Source organism: Ostrinia furnacalis, unplaced genomic scaffold (assembly GCF_004193835.3).
Source record: "Ostrinia furnacalis isolate ACB-3 unplaced genomic scaffold, ASM419383v2 OfSCF7244, whole genome shotgun sequence".
In the NCBI taxonomy this organism is placed as follows: Eukaryota; Metazoa; Arthropoda; class Insecta; order Lepidoptera; family Crambidae; genus Ostrinia; species Ostrinia furnacalis.
In genome coordinates, this window is record NW_021137483.1 from 171,805 (window position 1) to 180,714 (window position 8,910).

The window sequence follows — 8,910 nt, forward strand, 5'->3', positions numbered from 1 at the left end:
AATATTGTCGTGAAAAAGGCCATATACTTCAGTCGTTTATTACAGCGGGACGCTATTAAACCGAACCCGATCGGCACAAGTCAAACATTTGTAGGTAATAATTCTTCGGGTCGGTTTTTCTATTCAATAAACACTGCCTGACCGACCCTTATACATTTAGGTAAAACACTCGTACACAAACACGTTTACGAGCGCAAACTCTACATGTAGGTATACCTACTTTTACCTTTACGACTACGACCCAGTGTATCTAATTAGAAATTGTACTGTAACTATCTACTACTTAGGTACTTATACGTTTTAGTAGTTACAAACCTGTGCTGTATGTAATTAATAGATTACTTTAAATAAAAAGGCTCAAGATGTTTTACATTTCTTTTTACTATGTTATTCGACAGTGAGACTTTGACGTCACTTTGTATAAAATGATCAAATAATGTTAACTTTCTGAGTAAGTACTGGCTTCAATTTTAGCACAAGCACAAAATTATTTGGTGGAAAATATCAACCAACAACATTGACCAGAATGCACAGAAGCTGCGCTTTTCTTTTGCTAGCGCATCAAGCTATTAGATGTTATAAAAATGTACTTAAAAACTTATTTGTAAGTAGTTGTTGAAAATTAAAAACTTGTGTGGTGGACTAGAAAAGGATATAAGTAAAGCAATAGATTTGGATGGGAACATTTTAGAAAGGGATATTTATTGTGAATTGTTAAATATTATAAAGGTACTTGCAATAACGTCATTGGTTGCAAAACACAGCCTTAAGCTTACGGGTACCTACCTAGTAGGTATCTTAGTGGCAGAGTGTCTGCTCGATAGACAGACAATATTATGTTAAATTGAACCTATTTAGTAACCATAGTTATTTCTTTCCCCTATGTAAAACTTTAGGAGGATATTGTACACACACATCGAGTACGTAGTTTTATTGTTTATTGTAAGTACCTTTAAAAGCTTTAACTAAAGGTTGATTAATTGAAAGAGTGATCAAATTTAATGAGTGTGTAATAAACTGAGAAACAGCAATTTTTCTATGAAAATCGTTGGAAAATTTACATTATTTGAGATAGTTGAGTAAGTTTAAGTATTGCTTTTAATGGTTACCGAGAAATGTCTTATTAATGTATTTAAAGTCCATGTCGATTTCACTTACCAACGATTAATTAGTATAGGAGTTAATTACAACTTGATTTCCTGAAACTGCAGGTAAAGGTGGCTGTGATATATTGTGATTTTTCAGAAGTCACCGTCACTTTACAGGTAGGTGTGTTTGTGATGCCGATCACGGACATGTGTTAAGATGTGTGTGATGTTTGTACAAATGTTTTACTCTTAGCAATTAATTTCGTAAATAAATAGATACTTGTTTCCGGAACAGTTTTTGCAAAGATATAGCGCACATAATGGATGACAGATTCATTGATTAGAAACATAAACAAAATATTTTCCAATAACTTACCGTAGTTGTTGCTCATCTTTGCAACCATCTTGTCACATTTCTGTGACCGGTATTATAAGACTTATAAGGTGATCGTAATCGTTCGTAGGTTTTATTGTTTGGTCTTTTGGAAGCGATAGTACAATGTGCGAATATCTAAATTGTGTAGAGAATTTTAATAATAATAGAAGATGAAAAATATATGATCGAAAGAGTAGGTAAGGATAGATTTAATTTATTTATAGAATGCGATCTGGCTGGTACAGATACGTAACTTTCTACTTTCAATATTGTGTAGCTCAGATTTTTCATATTTAAATCTATCGTAGCAAATCTTATCGTATACCTGAAAAACGAGAAGGGAATTTAGATGGAAATTGTGCTGTAAGCCAACCAGGGTATCGTACTTCGTCTTCTATAAAATAGATATTATATCTAAACATTAATTTCAACTCCGAATATAAGGTAAGGTAGAGTCATAGTGATCCCAGTCGCATTTTCTTAAAATTTAATAAAAATACTTAACGCATTTTACGCAGCTGTTGGTTTGAAAGTTTGTCCAAACTTCCCAGCGTAAGTAGGTACCTACATACCTCTACAAGCAGAACTGTTCAAAATAAAGTGCAGTGTAAATGTAACTGTTATTAATATATTTGTAAACGTGGCGATTGGATCATTATGGTGCTATACCATTACACTCACTTGTCTCACCCACATCTAACATCCTAATTTAATTGACATATTTCCAACTCTTCGATGGCAACGCAAATTAGTTGTAAGAATTTTCTGTGCTATGTTGACTAGCCAGTGGTGTTAAAAACAATATTAGAGAAATGTAACAAAAAATATGAAAAAGAAAATTCTTACTTACGACTATCTTCATTAACCTACTGACTGATGGTCAAATAGCACATTTAGTAGTAATTAAGTATAAGGCTGGCCCTTGGCGTTTCGCGCTTGGGTTTTGGATGTGCGCCTGTGTGCGAAAAGTAAAAGTGCGATTGGAGAAACGCGATATTTTTACATTTTGTCACGACCCTAGATTACAAATTATGTGTAAAATTTGCTCAAACGAACAAAATCCGTTCCTAGCACAGCACAATTTTATTTTAGCTACGCACTTGTAGTACCTATTTACTTCTACGCTCACTTCGTTTTGTGAATCCACTCTAAGGTTGAACTATGTTGTGAAATTTTGCATATCTTCGTCTCTTTCTCATTCTTACGAGGCTTAGCCTGATTAGATTGTGATTTAGATGCCTTTGGCACGGTGGCATACATAAGTAGATTAGTATACGTGCAGCTTGATTGGTAGGCCCGAAAGTAATCCAATAGTTACAATTTAAATCTTCTTAGTACTGTTCCAATTCATGATATTATTATTTCAGAACATCAGTGGGTATTAAAACAGATTTAAAAGTCAAATAAATACTAAGTTTGCACTATAAAATACCTAACAAAGTAAGTTAAAACATACTTGCCATATCAAGCTGTAAATAATACTTTACTCATAAGTTGTATATAAAATGCTGCCACTGTAGCTTTGTTATAAAATTCTCTATTCTAAATAAATAAGTCTGTATATGATATTTTAGTTATAAGGAACATCGAAATGACATGACAAAATCTATCCTGTGAATCATTTTTCAAGTAAAATCTTTGAACGCATACTTCCCTACTTAATTTAAAACTACTGTGAGTGATTCAATCTGTTGCACTGAGCGAGATAAAGTTACCCTCTTTTTACTGTCGGGTAAAAAATATTAAGAAATCTTAAGGCCACAACTTTTTATATGAATTTCAAAATTATCTTGTCATAAAACAACCTAGATCTAATATCCCTTCAAATAATACCTACCTGTGATCGAACATTTTCGGGTAATATTTTATCCCTTCAATTGTAAAATAATTTATGTTCATTTATGTCGAAGTCTTAACTTGTTTTATTTAATTCAATGAAATGTTACAACTTTTACCTATTGAAGTCCTTAGCACACAAATCGATCCATCACAAATGACAATATTTTATTAAATATTTAAAGAGCACTATTTTTGTCAATTGTTGAAATTATTTTGTGTGTAACATTTTATAACGTAGAATAACAAGTTGGTCTTATTTCAATACATATAGTTACGAAATATTTCAATATTGATGGTTATTATCGAATGAAGCACATATTGCCGTGTTATTTATATGCATAGTTTGAAAAATGTTTTTTGTATTATGTTGGACTGGGTCATACAATACTCGAAATTGTTTTAAGGAAACTTTTAGTAGTAGTTTCACGTAAATTATTAATTACAGACAGTTCTGTTATAATCTTACTAGAACTATATAGAAGCGGTATTAATGTTGGCGCCCAACGTGGTGTAACGAAATTCCAGGACAACCAGTATACATTTAAAATATCCTCTAAAAATTGCGTGTTATCCCGTGTCATATAGTAATTAATTATCCTCGAAGACGATTATTGTATGTCTCAAAGTTCATTAAAGCGTGATATTTTGTTAAAAATGATAATTGTAAATGAAAGCAATAAATAAAATGGAGTCTACTTAAAGGATCGCAATAGAAAAATGACGAATAGGGTTATGTACTGTATATTTTTAATAAAAAGGTATTTAATATTTGTTGTCTCATTTCGAAACCTTCAAATAAATGAAACACGATAATATTATGTCAATAGTATTATGTTTTTATTTATGTCGTACTTAAAAACTTGGAGCTAAAACATTTTGATTAAAATCTAACTTTGTTTTATATCCTCATAATCCATTTCAACAAGTCTGGCGAAACTGTCCTATTACGCTTTACATTTTCTATTATCATTACAAAAATAATTTTATTTATAATCGGGAGTTATAACCAAAATCTTACATTTCTACATTACAGGCTTTGGTTTGATAAAATGCCGTTTGCCTGAGGAATCAGGTTTTTGGACCTATTAAATCTAGGCTAAGAGCATTTATTCTGCTACGCTTTGGTGACTATCTGTTTTTGATTTGAACAAAATCGAGACCGAAAATTAGAAACGTACGATTGTTGTGCGAGATTCATCATAAAACAAGTCATTTGTAAGTATTAATTTAATGAAAAACAACGTGTTAAAAACAGATATTAACATTAATTTATGTATTGAAATTAGTTCTCGAACATCGCAACGTTAAATTCAGTAGGTAACTAAAAATTCCATTACATCTTTTTTCATGAATCTTACATGTCATGTAAGATTCATGAAAACGTTGCTCATTTCAAATAATTTATTTTTTCCGGTCCCGATTTTGCCAGTAATTGACTAAAATGTTAACAAAATAGGCGATACTCTACCATATCCCTATGTTCAACAAAAACAACAATACACAAGATGCATAAAATGCTAGAAAGCAATGCTGAAGGCGCATTTCTTCATTTAGTGAAATATAATAAAATGTAATTTAACTAAACATAAGTTCCACATTAAAGTTAAGACATAAATCGATTAATTACCCTTAATCTAAATTGTAATAAAGAATACATTACTAAATGCAATATTAGATGCAACACATAAAATGATTACATTTTTTAAGCGTACGTTAACGAATAAATAATGTTAGTTATTATACTTAATAGTTAGGCAAAACCTAAAAAAATAACGCAAACATACCACATTCATACCGTTAATTTTAACTGGCAAAATGGTAAAACATTTTTTCTATCTTGAAAAGAATTTATTTGATACATTTTACGAAACTCCTTCGTGCCAGTCAATTGTTATAATTAATCAGATATACTAAAATAGTCTGGGGTTTTGAGTAAGTTATATAATTATTTCAACTTTAGATTTATATAAATAATAAACTTAGTCGAGCTTTCCAGCTCAAGCTAACGTTATTTTGGAATTAAGTCTGTATTTTTTTCCTTAAGTGGTATTTTGGCAAGTGTTCAACTCAACTGTATGCACAAACAGATTCAACTGAATCTTACAAGTAAAACCTATACAAAGGTACATTACACGTAATTTTCATACTGAAAGTTTAAGCTACGAATATTGGGGAGGGTTTTATACATTTGGGAATTATACATCAAAATATCCGCCATATTTATATGAAAAATTATAAATTTGGACGGCGAAGCAGCTGCGAAGCTTCTTGTGTAGGCTAAAAATGCGTGTGAACAGCTTCAAATTGGTCATCCACTTGAGGAACACACTGAATCGTTGATCTTAGGAAAGATTCAAAATTTTAAACTTTAAATTACCTAGATTATGGTTCAAATTACAACTGATTTAGTGCGACTCAAGTCTTAATGATTAGGCAGTGTCTTTGTGCAATGGAGAAAAATAAGTAAGTAATTTTTAATTAAAATTTTATAAATAATCGTTTGTAAATGTTTATGCTGTCACTTGCTATTTCACGTCGTATTTTATTGGAATATTTTAACTCAAGTAAGGTTCTATTTCTTACGTTATAAATAGAAGGTACATACAATCACAATCTAACTTTAGATGTCTATAATAAAAAAAAGTAATTACTTGCACATTAAACTGAACGTCGCCATTGAATACATTATAGTAACGTTAAACTAGATATATATTAATTAATAGATAATTCCTCTTTTTCTGTACATTTTGTTGACTGTCCGTCATTTTTCTTTTATGTTATATTTATATATCTAACTATACAATCCTTAAAAACCGAGCCAAAGTCATCGTGATATAACATGCAGATTATATCTATATTAGTAATTTTGTCTGCACTAATATGAACGTTAGTTGTTTCATTCTTTTTTCCTAGCCCTAAAATTGTACGCGCCCGCTTATTAGATTAAAACCATAAGAATAACTATTGGTGGTATAGAAAAACAACTCGATCCTATTTACTATTATCGACAGAAGTGAAACTTAGGAATCATCATCCAGACCGAAATGCGTGAAAGTTTTTTTTCTTTACCATCATTATTTATTCTTATGACGTAACATAGCAGAGAATAACTGAGCAGAAGTCAAATAGCATTAAGCAGTTGAAATATTCACTGTATGCTTACGACATTCAGAGCTCATTAGCTTAATAGAACTTAACTTTTCTGCACTGTATTCTGCTAAAGTTCGCCCTCATATTATCACCTATTACTGCGATATAACATTAATTTGGTTAGTTACAAGATGACAAATAGCACAGTAGATAAATTAAACAGTACGGAAGCTTCATACAAACGCTCGAAATCAGACTCACGCACACAGACGCACGCTTTACACGGGCTCTAAGCGAACCTCGCAGTCCATCCGTCGCGAGTGTCGCGCGCGTTGTGTTTTTAATAATAATTTTATTGCATGCACTGTCCGCTGTATTTTTTAAAACATGCCACGAGTGTATTGCGTAGTATACGGCTGCTTGAACTCGGCATCTTCAAAACCAGAACTATCATTTTTAATAATTCTGAATTGTAAAAATGATTAAATTTTACTTTTTAAATAAAGTGCTTACATCTGATTTTGTAATAGTCCTTTTTAAATTACGTAATTACGCTTATTAACAATTTATGTGTTCTATTTGATAAGTAATTTGCTCCGCACGCTTTTGTACTAAGTGATGAACTGTATTTAAAATGAGGCAATAGGTATGTGAAAGTAAGTATCCGGTATTTTATTTATGAGAATAGATCTTCTACCGGCCTCTAATAATACTTAATCAATTTATTCGATTATGTAATCGATCATTATAGAACCTAATTAACGTTTTATTTTTTTGTTAACTACTTAGTCAATTAATTTATTCCATTAGGTATTTGATAATTAAAAAACCTAAATAAACGTTTTAATAAATAAGTAAGTACGAACCTTATTATTTTATAAAGATTAAGAGTGCCAACCCTAACACTCAGTTGAAGTGTAGGTATATAACTCGCCGAAAGGGCTAAGTTTCCGTACTGCTTTAGCTCATATATATACTGTGCAAATAGTCTACAACCCGATAGAGCTAACTGCGCAGCTAGCTGAATGCCCCTCCCACTTACCCGCACATCTCCCCGTTCGTACCAGAGCGTCGATGTGACGTCACAGACGCCAGGTACGCGTTAGTTCAACCGGCTTGTATAGAAACATTAATGTCACGTCACATTAACAGGTGAAATCATATTTTCCAATCATTCAACATTCGGTCATTAGCTTTAAAATAGTCAAACTACACATCGAAAGGCAAGATTTGATTTGGTATTTTTACAGATATTGGCAATTTGTCATAAAATGTATTTTTATAAACTGAATAACCGTAATAAACCTTCAAATTTATGGTTACCACATATACAGGTTGATCGAACAAGTGACGTTCTATATTTTATGAATAGAAGTCACTTTTTATTCGGCCATCCTGTATATCTTAGTATAATTTATATTCTAAACCGCAGTAGAGGCATAAAAAGGAACCTTGCATTCGCAATTCACTAGGTACCTAGTATATTTTATATTTTTACAACATAGTTATTTAGATACTATTGGTAAATAAATTATATCGGAAAACATTGTGGTTTAAGTTTTGGAGATATTTTTTATCACAGCGCAGCCGTTGACGTCTTCAATGTAAAATTATTTAAAACAACAAATTAATTAACTAACATTAATAACATAAAACATGACACTTATATTAACAATAACATAGCCAACATAATTATAATAAAAACTAAATTAATCAGATAATTAACATATTACATTCAAGAGGTCGACAACTTAGCTACATTTTGAAAAACTAAAGATGTGCCCTTAGGATTCATAAACTCAAATAATATCGCATCGTAACTCAACTACCGTATTTTCTCTTGATACTTTTTGATAATTAGTATTTGAATACCAAGGGAGCATCTACAGTATTCGAGAACCAGAATTTAAGTAGGTATACTCACATAATCCATTGTATACGTAAGTCGTGCGATAGTATGAGACTGCAGATGCCCAAGCATGCACTGGCTCATACAAAACTCGTACGCAATTGTAACCATGCAATACTAATATGAGTGTGTCACGTCCGCCTTACTATAGAGTAGTTGGTAAGGGACAAAAGCTTCCGGACAACCTATGAATTCAATTGAAAATGGAGTCAAATATCCATCAGCTGTTTTATGGAAATCACAATATTGCAAGGCGAAAACGACATGGAAACCTAAACTCCAGTTTGAGCCAGTAAATTGACATTGGAACTGTTTTGCGACTTCGTACGCGTGGATCCCGTTTTACCCCCTTAGGGGTTGAGTTTCGTAAAATCCTTTCTTAGCGGATGCCTACGTCATAACATCTACCTGCATGCCAAATTTCAGCCCGATCCGTCCAGTGGTTGGGGCTGTGCGTTGATAGTTCACTATGTCAGTCAGTCAGTCACCTTTGAGTTTTATTTAATTAGATTAAAATACCAATCAACGATTCCTCTTGGTTGTTGTTTTAATGATTTTAATGTCAATTTACTGGCACGAGGCTGAGCGTAAGTTCTGATGCAGATAAG